This window comes from Balaenoptera borealis (genome assembly GCF_965194805.1).
Source record: "Balaenoptera borealis genome assembly, chromosome: 11".
Lineage (NCBI taxonomy): Eukaryota > Metazoa > Chordata > Mammalia > Artiodactyla > Balaenopteridae > Balaenoptera > Balaenoptera borealis.
In genome coordinates, this window is record NC_138868.1 from 20,873,818 (window position 1) to 20,894,168 (window position 20,351).

At 35.1% G+C, this 20,351-nt stretch overlaps 1 long non-coding RNA gene across 1 annotated transcript; it reads right to left on the reverse strand.

Moving 5' to 3' along the window:
• Positions 1-1,945: 1,945 nt before the first annotated feature.
• Positions 1,946-12,232, reverse strand: LOC309606586. The gene is made up of 3 exons (XR_014231966.1): positions 6,660-12,232; positions 4,526-4,679; positions 1,946-4,194 (listed from the first exon to the last, which is right to left on the reverse strand). It is a non-coding gene; the product is annotated as an uncharacterized lncRNA (long non-coding RNA).
• Positions 12,233-20,351: the final 8,119 nt, after the last annotated feature.

Consider the following 20,351-nt stretch of genomic DNA (forward strand, 5'->3'; position numbering starts at 1 on the left):
ATTCTTTTTCACTGAGCTTATTATATGCATCTCTCTGATGTGTTTTTCTCCTCCTTGCCTTGCTACTCCTTCTCCATCCTTTTTGTTGGAGTCTCTCTTTTTATTCCTGAATGCTGGGGTGACCCAACTCAGTTCTCCAACCACCTTCCTTCCCTATTTATATCTTACTTCTTTATGATTTCATTCAGTCTTGTTATACAGAGTTCATTCTCAAATTTACAGCCTGATGTGCTATAGAACCTTACAACTAAGAAGCTTACAGCTAAGTATTTGTTAAAGCTTCTACTAAATGAGCTTAACATATCCAATACATAGCTCTACTTTCCAGTGTTAATGAACTCAAGGCTTCCCCATCTCGGCATTCATCATGTATCTAATTGCTCAGATCTAGAAGTCATCCTCGATTCTTTTTATTTTCACTATCATCCTGAACCCTGCTCATATGTCTTGAAAAATCAACTTTCAGGATGTATTAAGTTGGACCACTTGTCTTCATTGTTACCACTAGCTCACAAGCCCAAGCTACCATCATCTCTGGGATCTACTTCAGTGACAACCTTAGTGGTTTGTTTACTTTTAATCTTGTCTAGTCTACATGTAGACATCAGAGTCATCTTTTAAAATTGTAGATAAGATCATATCACTCTCATACCACTCAAAATCTTCTGGTGGTTTGCATCACACTTAGAACAGAATCCAACTTCCTGACTCAGGTTCAAAGCCTCATGTGATTTAATTTTCAACCTAGAGTCCTTCCTGCTTCAGCAATGCTGACTCTGCCTTGATCACAGTGACTTTCCTGCAGTTTCTTAAGACATATCTAATTATTTCCTGTCTCAAAGACTTTCACTTGTGTTTCCTACACCAGAATGTTCTTCATCCTTACAGGATTCCCTTCCCTCCCTCTCTTCATCAAGGGATCTCCTTAAATATCTCCTCCTCATAGAGGGCTTCCCTGACCACCATATGCAAAATAGAAAACCCACCACAGTTCTACCACTCTTTATTCCCTGACTTCACTTTGGTCTTTCTTCACTTTACTTATCACTTCTTTAATTTAACTGCATATGCCTCTTGATGTATTGATTCATGCAGAAGTGCCTCCTGTTCATAACGGAGGCTATCTATACCTTAAGAGATAAAAATGTTTTGAAAAATGCTTTGTAATAGTTATTAGTAAAAGTATCATATCAGTGATAGGAAGGGCCAGCTGTGCCGTGACCAAGATATAGGATGGCATAAGCTTCCAGAACTTACCTGCTTTTAGTAATAATATGTTGCCTATATACATATACATATACATATATATATATATATGAGGTCATATAAAAATGTTTAGTATTTTAAATAAATTTACCATTGGGAATAAATTAACTAATTATGACATTACTGATTTAATTTTAAGAGCTATTGTACACATCAAATGTGTCAAACAAGGGACTAGCTCTTAGAAGAAAAAGACAGGTCCCCTTCCCTGAGGTGCTCTTAGAGTAATAGAAATAAAATATTTGAATGCGTCTGACAACTAATGATATGAAAAGAGTACTAAGAAAACATATTTATAAAAAAACTTAAAAAGACTGATTACAGAGATCTCGAAGATTAGGTATAATGAGAACTCTTAATTGCGGGCTTACAAAGGACTTGCAGTATTTAAAAAATTGGTCTCAATTTATGACTTAGAATTTAAATTAGAACATCCATTTATATAAAAGTCTATTAGTTAAGTATATGTGACTTATATTTAGAAAAAAAATCAATTATAGTACAATTTTAAAATAGTAGCTGAGGAATAATTATTACGATCCATCTGCCATGAAAGAGGTGCTGATTTTTGCGGGCCACATTCAGAAAATCTTGCAACAATTGCTTTACTTCTCTAAACCAGAAAGCATCTTCAACTATTTGTTGCAAGTTGGCATCTTTGCTACTGTCTGTACTGTAAAGAAAAATGATCAAAATACTAACAACAGATAATAAATATTCTCTTGTTCTGTATAATTCCCAGAAGAAAATATATTATTTCTCTTTTAACCAATTTTTGTAAAATGTGTTACTTCACTTAAGGTGCCATTGGAGGAACAGTCATGACCATAACAGATGACATCTTAGGATTCTGCTATTATTCTCACACAAAGATTTCTCAGAAGAAACTGATTTCTTTTTCTAGCTCTTTCAAAGGCAGATTGTATCCAAGCAGTATGTCTGTATTTCTTCTATTACACTTGCATCCACAAGAATTGAATAGAACCTCCCTTTCTCTAAAATAATTAGATAATGAAAGGTTTCAGTTAACGTTCCAAGGAATTGAAGCCTACATTTTTGCCCACCAAACTATTTTAGAACTAGTTTGAAAAGGTAACATTTACTATAAATATGTATCATAATTCCAATTTGATTGTTTCACCTTGTCCTTAAGCAAATAAAATATTAAAATAAGAATATAAGTAATAAAATTAAGAGCAAGTAAAACAATGATAATTGTAGCTATTTATCAAGCAGTTACCATGTGCCAAGCACTGGATAAGTGTTTTATATTATTTTCCCATTTAATCCTGCTAACAACTGGTTACGTATATATCATGTTTGTCACTTTTTGATAGGTCAGGAAACTGAGGCACAGAAAAATGAGTTAACTACTCATTTAACTAATAAGGTAACTGGTATTCAAATCCATACAAGTTGAAGCAAGTGCTTAAGTCTTAACATCTACAACCCTTGTTAAACTCTCATTCATTCATTTATCTCATTCATTCACCTTTTTCTTCTGTTAAGAATGTAATTAAAACCATGCCCTTAGAATGTAGTCACTTTGCTGTACAGCAGTAACAACACAGCATTGTAAATCAACTATACTTCAATTAAAAAATAAAAGAAATAAAAACATAAAAAGATTCCTTTAAAAAAAAAAGACCATGCTCTCATGTTCAGATTATCAACATGTGATTCCCCACCCTACTCCATATTAGCTGTGTCATCTTGAACAAATTACTTCCTCTCTGCCTTAGTTTCCTCATCCACAAAATGGGAATAGTGAACAGAACATACAACATAGGACTTAAATGGGATAATAGATGCTAGTGCATGGCATGAAAAATTACTCAGTAAGTGTAGGATATTTTTCATTTAAGAAATGTTATGAGGCACTTTGCTTATCCCTAGGCAGGATAAGCTCTCCTGTCTTTCTCCTACTAAAACCACTACTGTGTATTAGTGGCATATTCTCTTTCTGAACATTTCAATGCCTCTATCTGTACTTACCATTTATTCAACAAATATCTCCTGAGCTACCACTTAATATGTGCTAGCTACTAGGTACTGAAAGATAAGGAATGTATGTGTCCAAACCTACTATGAAGACATATCTGGACTTGTCTGAAAAACTGATGGGGTAAATCTAATTCACATCAATTTGTATGAGGTGAGAACACATCTTAAAGGAAAAATAATAACTAAAACCCATTGATGTTTAATAATGCCAGTTTTATTTAAATGCTACTGATTACACATGCTAGACAATTTAATCCCACTGACTAACTGGCAGGTGATACTATTGTAATATTGATTTTATATATGTGGAATGTGAGGCCCATGGAAATTGAATAATTTGTGAAAGATCACTCAACAATTATGTTGTGGATTCAGCCTCCAAATACAGTCAATAAGGTTGAGAACCTACACTCTTAACCACAATTAATTTTGGACCATACAATTTTGGACCAGAAACAGGATGTCAGATGTCATAATCCAAGGTTAGAAAAAAATTCTCTGTAGAGCATAATGTTAGACAATTCCTTTTCACTGTCAATACCCCATAAACTTCTGCTAAGTTTTAGTGAGATGGCAGTAGGAATAAAAGCAAGGACTTCTTTTTTTTTTTTTTTTTTTTTTTGCTGAGAACTTTATGAGACTGGGATTCAAGAAGCAATTCTATATTGCCTGTTTAATGGAATGAATAAACTAAATCAGAGGTGTATTGTACTTCAAAAATCACAGAAGATCACTCAAACACGGCACCTAAAAGACTTCTCTGGGTATGGTGTCTGGCTGGAGAAGCCGTACCTGGAAAACAGAGCAACACTATCCAATACAGAAAGTCATGGAGGTTTTCGGCCGGTTTGTGAACTGTGCCCAGGACTGGTGCTGCCCAGACAGAGCTGCATCGGTGTCAGATCCGTCAGTAACCAGCAGAATCTGTAGTGATGTGAGAAAAGTGAGCAGTGTCAACAGACAGGGTGATACATAGGGAAAGAGAGTCAAGTGAACAATCAACTAGTGAGGCCTTGTGGCAACGCCAGTGAGCCAGCACTGTTAATGAGCTCACGTGTAACATCGTCAGGGTTCTCAGACACACTTGTGGGATGATTTGTAGCAAGCAGAATAAGAGTCATTGAACTATGGATAATGGCTTGGATCATAAGGCTGATTTCACTTCTATCTTGGTGTGGCCTTGCATATATGCAGATTTTACAAGTCAGGTAGGGTCTCTGCTCTTAAGAGGTGAGACAGACATGCAAATACTTACTTAAAACTGGCTCTTTCATTGAGTTCTACACGAAGTTGGGTTGGAACACAATCACTGAGGAGGGGGATGAACTCCCCACTCAGCACTCCACCTTGTTCTTCTCTGTCTCTCCCCAAAGTTTCCTTTCATGATTATGATTGCTGCTAGAGTGTTTCTGTTATATAAATTAAGCCTAAGTCTTAGTTCATGAGGGCAAATTTCGTCTACAAATCACACATTTGTTCCCTCTCTCATTCTATGCCATGTAGGAACACAAAACAGAGCAGGAAAAATAAATACAGTCAAGTTTTTAAAATTTGTGGTAGTAATGTTCTACTGCAAACACTGAGATAGTGAATCCTGAATCATTTATGCTAGGGGGAATACAGGGTTAGGTTCCTGTGAAGTGCTGGTCACAATATTTTCATCAACCAATCAATATATAACCATATTTATATGTGTTTCTATTTAAAGATGCTTATTTAATATATACTGTTGATTTATTAACATTGGATTCGCAGCCAAGTGTATTATAACTCATGCCTGAACAAAATTTATCTAATATGCTTATTTTGTCTATAAGGCATGTCACAGCCTTCTTGAACTTAGGAACACTAGACAGCACTTCAGCACTAAGCCTGGGGCCACTTTAAATGACAAAATTACCAAGAAAATGCACAAAAATGCAAAAAAAAAAGGTGACAATAAATAAATTGCAAAAAAGATACTTGTTTACAGTATAAGAGCTGTAAAAGGAGGTCAGAGTTGCCTTGTTTGGCCTCAGCTGGAAATGCATGCCCAGGGCAACTCAAAAGTTTCCTCACTCTGTTCATGTTTGTGAATGACTTGAAAGTACCACATGTATTAATTTTGAAGTTCCAAATAAATTTTAGAGAGTGGATGAATTTGCAAATACAGAAACCATGAATAATGAGGATTGACTGAATTAATATAATATAATTAATATAACATCATATGATTGATTTCCACAAAATCTTTTTCACTTAAAAACTGATTCTAATTGAGATCTTAATAATTAATACTTGACTATATTTTAATTAGCTAAATAATGTATCTTTAACCACAGCTGATCATACATAATATATTATAAAACACATAAAATTCTAAAAGATCTCTTGTTTATCATGATATAATAATCACTTAATTTTACCTAATATTTTACAATTCATACATGTAAATATATGAATTTTCATATATGTATGTTTGGTATTTTCATCAGAAGGAAAACATACTCCCTTCTCTTCTAAAGAAATTTCCCCCAAATGCTTTTTTTTGAACAAATTATAATGATATATCATGTTCATCTAGTGAACTTGAAGCTACTACTTTGGCCACTATTGATTATAGCAAGAATTGGTTTGTGAGCTAAAGTGAACCTCGTTAGACAGATCATAATAAAATCCAGTTGCCTTTGACGTGGCTTGGCTCAAAATCGTTTCTAATTGGTGTGATTCACATTGCATGCCAATAAACTTACCTAGTCATATGATATATCCTGACAATGATAATAACAGGTTCATATGGAGAGTGTGAAATACTACACTTACGGTTTTATCTTATATGATGCTTAATTATTTTTCTATTTTTGCCTTAACTACATCATTCTAGTTTTTAAACTCCAGGATCAGGGCTATTATAAAATGCTACCAGTTTCCTGTACCATGTCATTTCACCACAGAGCCTAACAATAAAATCCCATCATCAAAGATCAACTGTGTCTGTCTGTTATTGGCAACAGGAACATAGTTGATTATTGCCGAGGCAATTGAGGCTCAGAGCATCTGAGTGAATTGGCTAAGGTTACACAGTCAGAGGTGACATTAGCCATAAACCCAATAGCCTGACTCTAAGACTTCTGCTCATGTATATCTTATAACAGCTACTCTGTTTTGTTTATATCACTGCTATCAAAGTCGCAATATTGGGACATGTTCTCGTGGCTTCAGTGAATGATTAAAATTACGTACATGTTAAAACCCACTTTAGAAGAGAAACTCAATTTTACTCTTAGACATGAACACTGAGTAGAAATTTTTTTACCTTCACCTATAATTCGTTGTGTTTATCTTGTTTATCTAATCCTTTTTAATAGACAACTGTTAAATCAAAAGAGATTTAGCATACTGGAACTCACCTGTGGGGGAAAAGGTCCTCCGTCTATGAAATATTCACAGATAAAAGGAAAAATCATCTTTAACCTCAGGCTTACTAAGTAAAACCTTACAAGGACAAAACACTTGACTTGATATTAATCAAGAACCAGCCTCTCTAGGCAGGAGAGACCTGAACAGGTTGGACTCATGACATGATGCTTGGGAAGTGCCTGGAAATACTGGCACCCTTGCTGAGACCGCTGATGCTGCCACGTCTAATGCCAAACCTGCTGTCTCTCCACGTCCCCTCGTGTTCACGCCACTTTATGCTCATGTCCGATGGGCCAAGGAACACATTCAAAATCTACCTGTTCCAGGAAAATAAGAGCATTTTTAGCAATCAAATTATGAAATGCTGGGGCTAAAGATCAGTAAACATGATTGATTATACTCTAGATCTTGTGTCTGGAAAGGGGAATCCAATAAAAACAGAGAGCCATGAATCTGGAGCTAAAATGAAGTCTTCCTCTAAATCATTAGAAGGAAAAAAAGAAAAATTGAAGGTATCTATGTAATACTGAAGACTGGCATAATAATGTAATGGTGGTCATCATTACTATTGCTTAAGTAACATATAAGTAGAGATCCATGAACCAGATTAGAATAAGAAATCGAAAAGTACATCCTATTACAGATAGTCAAGTAAATATGTATTTAATTGGTTTTTACAACTTATTTATATGCATAGAGATGTATATATTATACTAACAAAATTGCTGGAAATTTTCTTAACTTTACTAATATTTTTCCATTTTATATTGTTATTGAAAAGCAAACACTGCAAACATTTCATGTGTATATTTGTTATTTCATTTATTCATTTGGCCATCTTAATTCATGAACTGAAACATTATAGTTGTATATTAAGCACCTATCATAGGATGTACACTGCACAAGACATTAACGATACAATGATAAAAAAGATAGACACCACCCTGCTGTCAAAGAAGTTCCGATTTAAAGGAAGAAGAAGAGGATTTCTAGAATACATAGGAAATATATGGTATTAAGTGCAATAATATATGTAAGTATAAGATGTACAGGAATACATAAAAGGCATAAATTCAGTCTTTTGAGAAATGGAAGTTTTCCTAGGAGAGGAAAAATTTTCACTAAACCCTGGTCAACTAAAAGATTTGCCAAGTAAAAAAATGGGATGAGGAAGTGTCAGAAACAGGGTTACTGGCATGCAAAAATGGCAGCAGCTGAGAGTAGGTGTGTTAGAGGGACTGCAAGTTATTATAATTTGTTGCTGCAAAAAGTAATAAGGTGGGAGGAATGAGGATAGAAGTAGAAGTAGGGGTGTGAGGCTGCTGATCGATGAGGCTAGAGAGGAAATGAGAGTAAATTCTTTAGTACTAAGGTGTTTGCTCTTTACCCGGTGAGTAATGGAAAAGCAACAAGGGTTTTTAAGCAGGGGAGGAAGATACCCAGATTTGATGTTTACGGTTATCACTGTGTTGCAAATATGGAATGGACGGGAGAAAGGCAATGCTAAAGGCAATCCACCAGTTAGAAGGAAGTTGGCATATGTATTGGAGAAACCTAGGCTGAGCTACTGGTGGTGGAGAAGAAGGAAAGGAAACATTATTTAAGAAATATTTAGGATAGAGAATGAACAAGATCTAGTGATTGATTAGATTGGTTTTGTTTGGACTGGATTGGGTTCCTTATTCTTTTTGAACTTCAGTTTTCTTATTTGTAGAATCAATACAATAAAAGTACCTATATCATGGGGTTGCTATGGAGGTAAAATTTTAAAAATCTGACTTTTCAAATTTTATATTCAGAAAGAATTATAGTAGGATAACACGTAGTTGGCCAATGTAAGCAAATGGCTGGTATTCTTCTGAAAAGTAGAAAATGCCTAGAGAGAAAGGGATGTAAAGAAAGATGATTAGTTCTGTTTTATGTTTCTGTCTCTGTTGCAATCATTCCTGTCCAATCTCCAATATTTTGATTTCCTAAGTAGTCTTGCCAAGCCTCCTCTTGCACCTCCAAAGTATTACCCAGATCACAGACAGAGTATTTTTGAACTAAATATCAGACCATGTTTCTGCTCCACTTTAAAATGGGTAAAAGGCCATCCTTAGGATCTTTTATATTTGTTTAGAATACAATACGGCCTTAGGACAAAGGCTCAAATCCTTAGCATGGCTGCAAGATCTTTCCAAACTCTACAGATTTACCTTCTAACACTTTTTCTGTCTCTGTTTTCCACCATTTCAGATTTCTTTCAGGCTTTAAAGTATGACATGAATTCTACTGCTTACTATTCCTAGTCCCTTTATTGGAATTTTGATACTCCTTTTTTTTTTTTAACTCTTTTTCCTTCTAGAGATCCCTCAACATTTACATTTTTAAAAATCATTTATTAAATCCTTACTGTACCCTAGACTTTTTCTAAGCTCTTTACATGAACTTTTTTTTTTTTTTAATTTTATTTTTATTTATTTACTTATGGCTGTGCTGGGTCTTCGTTTCTGTGCGAGGGCTTTCTCTAGTTGCGGCAAGTGGGGGCCACTCTTCATCATGGTGCACGGGCCTCTCACTATCGCGGTCTCTCTTGTTGCGGAGCACAGGCTCCAGACGCGCAGGCTCAGTAATTGTGGCTCACGGGCCTAGTTGCTCCGCGGCATGTGGGATCTTCCCAGACCAGGGCTCGAACCCGTGTCCCCTGCACTGGCAGGCAGATTCTCAACCACTGCGCCACCAGGGAAGCCCTACATGAACGTTTTAATACTTATAAGAGTCTATGTAAAAGAAATAATTTTTTTTCTAGTTTAAATATGTGGAAACTGAGGCAGAGAACTTAAGTAATTTGTTCAAAGTTGTGCATATGTGTAGGGATGAAGTTGAGATTTTGAGGAGAAACAGGACATTTGTGTGGTCTCAAAATATCTTCCTGCAAGATATTTTTTAATAATAAAGGGAAAATAGAAACTTTCAGTGGAGGAACCATAAGATGATACCTTAACCAAATGATCAAGTTTAACAACATAAATAGCAATATCATATCTGATATGATGTACTGAGAAGGACACAACATCATATCTTTGATATTCTTGTTCAAAAGTGTAATGCCAGTCTAATCATGAGAAAACATCAAAAAGACACAAATTAAGGAACTTTCTACAAAATAACTGACCAGTACTCTTTAAAAGCATCGAGGTCATGAAAGACAAGGAAAACTGAAGAACTGCCACAGATTGAAGTAGATGAAGAAGACATAGAACTAAATTAAATGTGGGATCCTTAAACAACAACAAAAAATGAAAGGGAAAAATAGTGAATTTTGAATAAGATGTGTAGTTTAGCAGTGAGTAATATTGTACTAACGTTACATTCCTCGTTTTGATAATTTTCCTACAGTTCTTTAAGATGGTAACCTTAGGACAAGCTGAGTGAAGTGTTTGCAGGAACTCTCACTACTTTGGCAAAGTTTTCATAATCTAAAATTATTTAAAAAATAAAAGGTGAGAGAGAGAGGGAAAGAGAAGAGGCCAGAGGTCAGAGGAGAAGCCCAATTAGAAATTAAATGAAACCTTTTACACTGAACTTATAAATGTAGCAGAAGCACAAGTGTTCACATTGACAAACACTCCTTTTTTAAACCATAAGAGATTTTAAAAACTCTTGTTATTATCTTCTTTTATCCGGCAGTGTCAGAGGGAAAGGCATTTTATGTAAGTGCATTCTTCTGATAATGACAAATATCAAAGAATTTTCCTCTTCCTTTTAAAGAGCCATAGTGCCAAAAGGACAGATGCTTCAAAATCAGAACGGTTAGTTTTTCATACTAGTTGACCCTCCTTTGTAGATTTGAGACTTTGGGCAAATTATTAACTTCTCTGAAACTTAGTAAATTGGGAAAAATAAAATCTGTGCTACCTAGTTGATTCTAAATAAATGCTACTCCCTGCCTTACACACACACCTACATTAAGCTAACAACCAGTTGAACACATTTTTACATGAAAGTTTACACTCATTATATATTGACATGTGAATACCTTTCTCATCCTTGAACTAACTTCTTTGTTTGTTACATTCTTTGTGTCTTATTCCTAATTTTAAAATACATATATTTTTTTGTCTCCATTCTTTTGCTAGCGGCTTTCTTTTGTCAGAGTTGTCAATGTGGCTTTCATCAAAGAAATAATATTATTCAGTTTTGTATCAGTCACAGCACATGGTGAACACTCAAGAATTTGGCAAATGGCTGAGTGAATAAAGAAGCAAAAAAATGAATTAATTAATGCTCCTAATATTTCATAGATTGTGAAACTAATATGAAGAAAAGTCAAAGTTCAGTGAGGCATTGAAAGATATTTTCAGTTACGTCTTTTAGAGGCCTTTTGTCCTTTCTTGCGGGTCCTTTATTTTATATAAGCAAGCTACTTTTGTTCAATATGAAAAACTATAATTAGCAAATTTATTAATGAATTTTTTAAATCGAGCTTCAACATTATATTAAAGATACAAAACTTCTGTCATTTAATAATAATTATTATGTCCTTGCATGTTCTTAACTTCTAAAATACACATGCATATATAAATTCTTGATCTAAAATTAACTACATTAATTAAGCTTTACAGATGTATTTTTTTATGCTACAAAAAAAAAAATGCTATACAAGTATCTCTCTCTCTCAGAGATATAAATTTAGAAAGTAGCAGACCAGAATCAGAACTACAATTCAAGTCTTCTCATTGATTATTTTCCATTGTATTTTGTAATTTCCAAAGTATTGGAAGTCAGTAATATGATTGATTTTTTAATATCGTTTTTGGCTCACAACTGCTTTGACATGAGCCATCAGCTTTTGGTGCCCCCATCCTACACCGGAATTCTTAGTTCATGAGCAGAGTCAGACCAGCATCTTCTGGGAATATGTCCCTTTAAATGGGAGGGACAGGGAGCAACTGTGACCAAGACTGGGGCCAGGACAGCTTCTCCTCTCTAACTGATACCACTGCCCATGATTTAAGAGTATTTCAGCATTTGTTACAGCTTTACAGCTCAGTTCAGGGCTCAACTGACCTGAAAATGGATTGCTTGTACAGACTATGGCTCTATGAAGCCTTAACTAACTCTCTCTTGGGCTGAGGACTCACTTGATTCCCAGTGATTTTATTTTTAGAAAGAAACACTGAAATATGATAGGCTGACATTAATATATTTTTATTGTGTTTATTCAACTCCCTCTCTCTTTTGTTCTCACTTCTCCTTTTTTGGAGCTCTGCTTTTCCAGACTGCATACCAGATGTCTACTGCATTATATAGCAATAGTTCATGTTTTGATGAAAAACCACTGCTATAGTTTGGCTACCAAGAGGGCCATTGTTTCTACAATTTAACATTTGGGTTGGCAGATGGGGTGGAAGAGACTTTGCCTAGGGCGGGGTTGTGTAATATATTGATCCTTATAACTCCCAATGCAAGACTGTAAAACAGAAAAATAAAGAGAAAACTATTGTTGACTTAAAAAAAATAGACTGCCAGATATCTCTCCAACAAAGATGGGTTTATTCAGAATCAGCAGAGAGTTGCAGTTCGGGGTCTGTAACCACAGCAAGACAAATGTAAGTCCCCACTAGACAAGGGAAGGATAACACATTTATAGAGGGGAAAAAGGAAGTTGAGATGGCCATAGTAAACAAAGAGTCTATGGCTTTTCATTGGCTGAGTCCTTGCCAGAAGAGGAGAAGTGTCTTTCTGCTGGGCTCTGCTATCATCACTGGGCGTGAGAGCTCTACTTTCTGGTCTCCTGACTCTACTTAATTGAAGTTTCTGTTTCTCAATTTTTTTACATTATGATACATATTGTGTTAATCATACCAAACCCCTAGCATTTGTCCTTAATCATATTTTAAAGTATTTTTTATAATTAACTCTGTCCAAGCTGATGTCATGTGATTTATGTCTTATGTAGGCTACCAGAGCCTTGTAAAATGCAAAAGAGTCAACCAATACATTTTTCCACGAGCTATTGGACTAAAGTGTAACTACATAAAAGAGTCCCTATATTAATTATTTTGTTATAGCAGCCTACTGCCATGGTGATGGGTGTAAATAAGCCCATTGTAAAGTCTCTAAGGCTAAGTGAGGTAGAGTATAGGAGGACTTAACTGGGTGGTTGGAACAGGCTCCCACTTCATGCTCTTCTAAATGCTGGCAGAATGATCTTTCTAAAATGCAAACCTGATTATGTTATTCCTTACTTACAACCAGTCAGTTTTTTCCCACCATATTCAGCATTCAGCTGCCTTAACGCATCAGAGATACTAAGTTTATCTTTCTAGTTTTTCAGACTTTATTCCCAAAAGTCTGTGGCTCCTACTCCTGAGCCCATTAGTCCACAAAAAAAATAATTCTCACTGCCTAAAAAATACTGGTTGTTGCATGTATTTGTTGATTCAGTTGCGCAAAACGTTCTCCTCTGGATCCCCCTTGTCTAGTTCAGTAGAGTCTTCAACATCAGCTCTTTATAACGGCTCCTTTGAAGGTTTCATTCAGTCATTTCTGAAGACAAAGCTTGTAACAATCAGGTCTGTTCTGCTTATAACTATTTTTATCATTATAGTGTTTGGACTATATTGAAAATTTAAATATATTTTTAATTTAGTATAGAAATGTTAATTTAAATATATTTCTCTGATTAAATAGAAGAAACCTATTTCTTAAATAATATTTGTTTCTTATTTATCTTTCTATTTCTACTGTCTGTTATAGAGCCTGGCACATGTTAAGCTCTTAATAAAATATTTTGCTCTCTATTCAACTCTCAGAAAAGTATATTTGCCATAAAGTGTCAAAAAAGAACAGATTTGCCATGTTGATTTGGCTTGACAGTATCTGGCCTTGTGGGGAAATGTCTTACAGTGAATCTGTAAGCCACTATTTATCATTAATGTGAGTATGTGTTTATTTAACTAATCTAGATGTTTACATACTATGCTCATTTTTCTTTCTCGTACGAAAATTAACAACTGAACATTGATCTCAAACACTCAGTGTAACCGTCTCCCCCTAGCTAAAGCACTGTATGTATGGTTAACAGAGTAAGCTTTCAATTTTATTACAAATTAGCTTAAAAAAAAACACACAAACTCTTGGGCTTTTTTTTTTTTTTTTTTGATAACTCTACCGTCCTGTCCACACCATTGAGCACACTGAGAGAACAAAAAAGAAAGATTTTTTTAAAAATTTAATTAATTAATTAATTAATTTGGCTGCATTGGGTCTTTGTTGCTGCGCACGGGCTTTCTCTAGTTGTGGCGGGTGGGGGAGAGCCACTCTTCTTTGCGCTGCACGGGTTCCTCATTGCAGTGACTTCTCTTATTGAGGAGCATGGGCTCTAGGCGCTCAGGCTTCAGTAGTTGTGGCACGCGGACTCAGGAGTTGTGGCACACAGGCTTAGTTGCTCCACGACATGTGGGATCTTCTCGGACCAGGGATCGAACCCATGTCCCCTGCATTGGCAGGCAGATTCTTAACCACGGCACCACCAGGGAAGTCCCCCCAAAAAAGAAAGATTTTTGAGACAAAGTAATTATGGACAATGAAATGACTGAAAATATCTTCAAGGGTATGGTTTAATTGATTCAGACTACTACTTCCCTAATTTTGCATGTCGTGTGCATACCAAAATATTCACTTATCTATTTGGAAAATTCTTCATCAGTTATTTTATCATGATATACTAGCAAATAAACATATCTTCATAGATCTCTTCATCATGACCAATAAAAATGAATGTCTCTATTTCATTCAAATATAAAATAACTAAGTTAAATCCAACCTTTGTACCAACTGTTCAAAATGACTTTCATGCACATTAAAGTATACTGGTTATACTTTATAACTGTTATATACTGTTAAAACCACATACACCTCATTTTGAGTCAAAACATATTTGTACATATTCACAGAGCAGCAAGGTTCACCAAGTTTTCTCCAATGACTCACTTTTCCTCTTTAAGGATGATTTAGAAAGTGACATTAAAAAAGCACTAGGCGGGCTTTCCTGGTGGTGCAGTGGTTGAGAATCTGCCTGCCAATGCAGGGGACACGGGTTCGAGCCCTGGTCTGGGAAGATCCCACATGCCGTGGAGCAACTAGGCCCGTGAGCCACAACTACCGAGCCTGCGCGTCTGGAGCCTGTGCTCCGCAGCAAGAGAGGCCGTGATAGCGAGAGGCCAGCGCACCGCGGTGAAGAGTGGCCCCCGCTTGCCGCAACTAGAGAAAGTCCTCGCACAGAAACGAAGACCCAACACAGCCAAAAAAAAAAAAAAAAAGCACTAGTGGCAGGACGGGAATAAAGACGCAGACCTACTAGAGGATGGACTTGAGGACACGGGGAGGGGGAAGGGTAAACTTGGACAAAGTGAGAGAGTGGCATGGACATATATACACGATCAAATGTAAAATAGATAGCTAGTGGGAAGCAGCCGCATAGCACAGGGAGATCAGCTCTGGTGATTTGTGACCACCTAGAGGGGTGGGATAGGGAGGGTGGGATAAGGAGGGTGGGAAGGAGGGAGACTGGAAGAGGGAAGAGATATGGGGATATATGTATATGTATAGCTGATTCACTTTGTTATAAAGCAGAAACTAACACACCATTGTAAAGCAATTATACTCCAATAAAGATGTTAAAAAATAAATAGTGTTGGTTTTAATCTTTTCACCTTGTCCCTAGCCAAGAATTCTCATTTTAGTTGCAAACAGATCTAATAATTTTTATTCAAAATGTGTATGTGTAATTTTTATATGTCACTGCAGGACAGCTCACAAAAATTGGCAAGGTTCACACCCACCTGACTCTTCTCAAATATAAAATCTAAACAGGTATATCTTAAGCTTTTGGAGTGTCTGCTGAGGCTTACTACAGATTCACCTCTGGTGTATATCACCATCTCATTGTCAGCTTTACTATGTGGAGCCTCAGGGACATTGCCATGCCTGTCAAAATTCTCAATGATTTCAGGTTGTTCTGATATATATATATGTATACATTTTTTACTGGCTTCAAACTTATACTACCATCTTTCTGTTTTCCCTTCCCTCACCTTTCAAAATTTCTAACTGAAATTATAATTTAAAACATATAACACTATAAATGGTTAAATTAGGAATGTTACAAAAATAAGAAATAAAGAAATTATCTTCCAGAATTTGTATTATTTTTGTTTTATCAAGGGATTCACTGTGTTGGGAGATTAGGTTACACTTGGTCCCATATTTGGAAGTTAAACCTCAATCAAGCGTTAGTTCAGCAAGAAAATAAATTGGTTTCTCTGGAGGAGTAGATTTTGTACAATAAAAAATTAATAATTCACGGGTTAGTAAAGTAACAAGCTATATAAGCCTCTGAAAAGCATTGAGAAACATTTATCTTCTCAATGGGTCCTTAGCTCCATCAATAAGTCATCCAAAGTCATAAAAGTACCATCATTTGCCATCACTCACAGCACATACAGACATCCACCCATGCCTCCCCCTCAAAAAAAATAAAAGAAAGCTTGACCAATTTCAACTCCTGATTTAATTTTAGGAGTACAGAAGTCCAAAATTTCACTGCAGAATTATTGAAAATCTGATGTTCCTAGCTGATACTCCATATTGTAATTCAATGTTTCTTCTGGGGATGTTGCCCCAGTTGGAGATGCATGGCATTAAATTGTTGCCAAAATGTCTACTAATGTTCATAATATTTTGATAAGAATTGAAAAGTGTCACATTTGATTGCTGGTAATAAATAGTTTTGGTGTCTTGTTTTTGTTTGATATTTTCATTTGCACTTTCTTACATGTTTTCTCTCTGTATTTGTTACCATCTTTCAGAATTTATACTTGCGATATCTTTTGCAATCAGATACAATATTGCTGTCTTTACAGGAACTTGAAATCAAGCAGTTTGGTTAAAAGGGAGAAGCAGATTGTGGCAGCAATATCGTAACTGTGAAAACAACACATTACTGAGGTTAGTGTCTCATTAGGCTTATCTAATCAGCTAGATTGATTTTTTTTTCCCACCTGATGTATTTTGTGTGAATCCATAGTGTCTCAGAAACATAGATCTGCAGTGAACAAAGATCATTTAATTCAATCCCCTCAGGTTGCAGGTGAGAAAACTCACTCCTAAAGGCAGAAAATTAAAGCTCTTTGCCCAAAGGCTCACACTGTCATACAGAGGTACAGGCAGGTCTTAAAAAAAAAAAAAAAAGATAATCCCAATTTCAGTTTGTCAGTTCTCATAAAAATGAATTATATTATTAGTACTATAAACAATTTATATTAAAAAATAAAGTTCTGTAAACTATATTGAAAAATGAAAAATTCAAATAGTAAACTCATTTAAAAAATTTTTTGTCAACTCAGAATACCTATCACACTTATTTCCTTGTCTCAGTAGAAAAATAATTGAAATAACAATGAATTAGAGAGAAACATATGTGAATTGTTTAATATGTATATTATGAAAAAATGCAATATAAATATAACAATAACCTAATACTTTTAATAAACTTTTCTTATAGTAGTTATAAGTTAACATAAGTTATATAGTGGTCTTGATATTATTTAAAACACATAAAACAATCTAAGCACTTCACTGATTATTTCAGCTTAAGAATATTATATTTTAGCTACTAATAACATGTCATCAGTAAGTAAATCTTTGTAATATGAAGACTGAATGACAGTGGAATTATGCATAAGTTGCCAGTAAAAATGGAAGAGATATAATTATTTACCCAATTGGTGTTTTATCAGGAGGGTATTTGAAATCCACCTATGTATATGGGCCTGTGTCTTACTTTGAAAATCAGTTAGATAGGATTTCAAATTAGTCTTAAATTTTTTTCTTTTTAATGTCACTTTTCTGATGAAACTGACCAAATATTTAATGAAGTTGATTCCAAAGTTACTGATCCAGTTAATGTAAAATTATAGGAGTGTATGTCAATTTAAGAAATTATTTTTTTATTTTTCCACAATTGGGTAGAAACAAACTAATATACATGCAGAAAATAATGATTCACTCTATATTTCCATAGAAAGGAACTTAATTGTTCACACTAATTTTTCTGAGAATTATATTTATGTCAGTCGAACCCCCTACTATGAATTCTAAAACCATTTTCATTTCATTTTCACTTTAAATATTATTCCTAGTATTATTAGAAAGTAGTATTCCTACTATTCTATGATTCTATGGAAATTTGTAATCTTTTCTTGGAGTCATCAAATCCTATTATCATTGCTTTGTATTCAAGACTAAGCAGTTTTTGCAACTGGAAGGAAGAACAGGTGGCTGTTGGTGGTGGGATTTATAATAAAATCACTAACAGATACTTCATCATGCTGATTGCTAATGGAGAAACACATGTGAATGAGAATTAAAATGTTTTTTTTCTGTATCTTTCAATTCTCCATGTTTCCAAATATGTTGAACATAATCTAATTAAGACTTTAGATCTAAAATCCAGTTTATATGAATTACTACAGGTGGGGGATGGATAACTGATACCTAGAAGGAAGAGTGAGAAGGAATCAGGCAGATTCAGGACGTGAGTTTAGGGCAATTGGGGATTTACCTCCTGCATTTGTCCTCTTTTTCTCATTATATTTATTAAAAAGTTTGGTTCCACTATGTTCATATCTATAAAATAGTGTCGACCATACTTTCTGTTACATACTTTATATATATCATCTGACTTCATCATCAAGATTATAAAGCAGTTATTATTTAATCCATTTCATAGTTGATGAAAATAACAGCTAGAAAGTTCCAAAGTCACACATTTAATATTGTGGTGAAGTTAAAACCCAAAGGTAGTCTGATCCCAAGTTTATGTTTTTACCTATGACATCATTTTTTCTCAGTGTAGTTTATAGAAAAATGGCACCAAGAGTTTTAAAGAGTTTGTTAAATAAAAGGCAGATTTATGTCTGCTGAATCAAAATCTCTGGAGATAGGGTCCAGGCATCTGTCTCTGTTAAGGGCTCCTAAGGTGGGTCTATATAGGATACAGCTCTAGTGCCAAGGCATATACTATAGTACTCCCAACAAAAAATAAACACACCCCTTCAAATACCACTCCCCCAACACACATAACAAAACTTGTTCCATTTAATTCAGTTGAACACTTAAATAGATCATAAGGCAATGGAAGAAATGAGCTGGAATCCAGTAGCCATATTTAGAACAGTTGGGTTTGATTCCATCATAACTCTATGCTCTTTTCAAGTATCACCCTGTCATTCAATTGTTTGACCTTGTCTTTGGTACCTGCCTCTTCTCCCCAGCTTGGGCTTGATGACTAGAGTGATGTTTTTAGTATCTGACTTTATGCATCCACTCCCCAAATTCATTCAACCTCTGATTCTTTCCATCTTTAGAGACTTTTGGATAATCATTCCATCGAACCTAAACCCAGAATCTGGAGTGCAAACCTATACTTCTAGCCAGTGTCCTGACCCAGCCTATCTGATAAAGAAATCTTATTGCTCTAATTGTGTCTTCTATAATTATACCTGCCATTATTTCCCCAATTATGGGGAAATCAGACTAGGTAGAATATGTTAAAAAGGTGTGTAGATAACTACTATTACATAAAAAGTATTAAACTACTTCAAAATTTTTCATCCACATATTCAAGAAAGTCAACTGTAGTAATGCTGTCTGATTATTTCAGACTCATAGAGACATGTGGCCTTCTTGAATTCGTTTATTTTTATATACCTAAAAATATGCCCTTGAGAACATTCTCTGTTTCCCTTGCTAATAACCTTCTTATAGGAGCTTTCTCCTTAATTTCTACTTTAGATTATTCAGAAGGTAGCTAGAATTCTCATCAGCATCTTCCCAAGTACCTGAAGCTTCTGTACTCTGACTTGCTGCATGTCACGGGATTCTCACTCTTAGGTGTTCATCAGGGATGAACATCAGTACTCAACACCATTCTTCAGCATTTGTTAGTCCGAGAGGGAAGTGGAGGACATTCTCCTTCTATTCCCCACATGTTTCCCCTGAAACATGGTGTTTCTCGTTTGTGTTTTTCCCCGAGATGCTGCCTCTACATATTTTTTTCATAATTTTTAGATATTAAGATTATCTGACACATCTAATGACTTCTTAAGATACAAATAAATGAAACATTTAAGAAAATACAAGATGCCATCTCCCCGTTCTCATCTTTACCTGTGTAATTATGTGCCATATACAAATACAAATATAAATGACATTTATTTTTCTGGACTGAGAAAACAAAGTTTTAAATAAAAACTTGGCTAATTTATTATTTAGTTTCATTTCATTTCATCCTTCAACCAGCACTCCACTTGACTGGAGGAAAGAATAACTCAGTTAAACATCTGGCTTGAGGACATACTGTAGAGCTGAATAATATGAATAACGGCACAGGTGACCGTTTTGATGTGGGATAGAGAAGCTGGCACAATACTCAAATTGTGAAGTAGTGAGGAAGTGTCCTTTATAGTAAGGACATCTGAACAATTTTCCATTCTGCCATGGCATTCAGGAATATTTGCCATATTCCTTGTGCCAAATTTTGACATTTAGAGAGAAAGGAGAAAATATAAACAGCATCTCACAAAAAAGAACGACAATCTTAAGGAACTGTGTTGAGTCATTTGAAGAACACA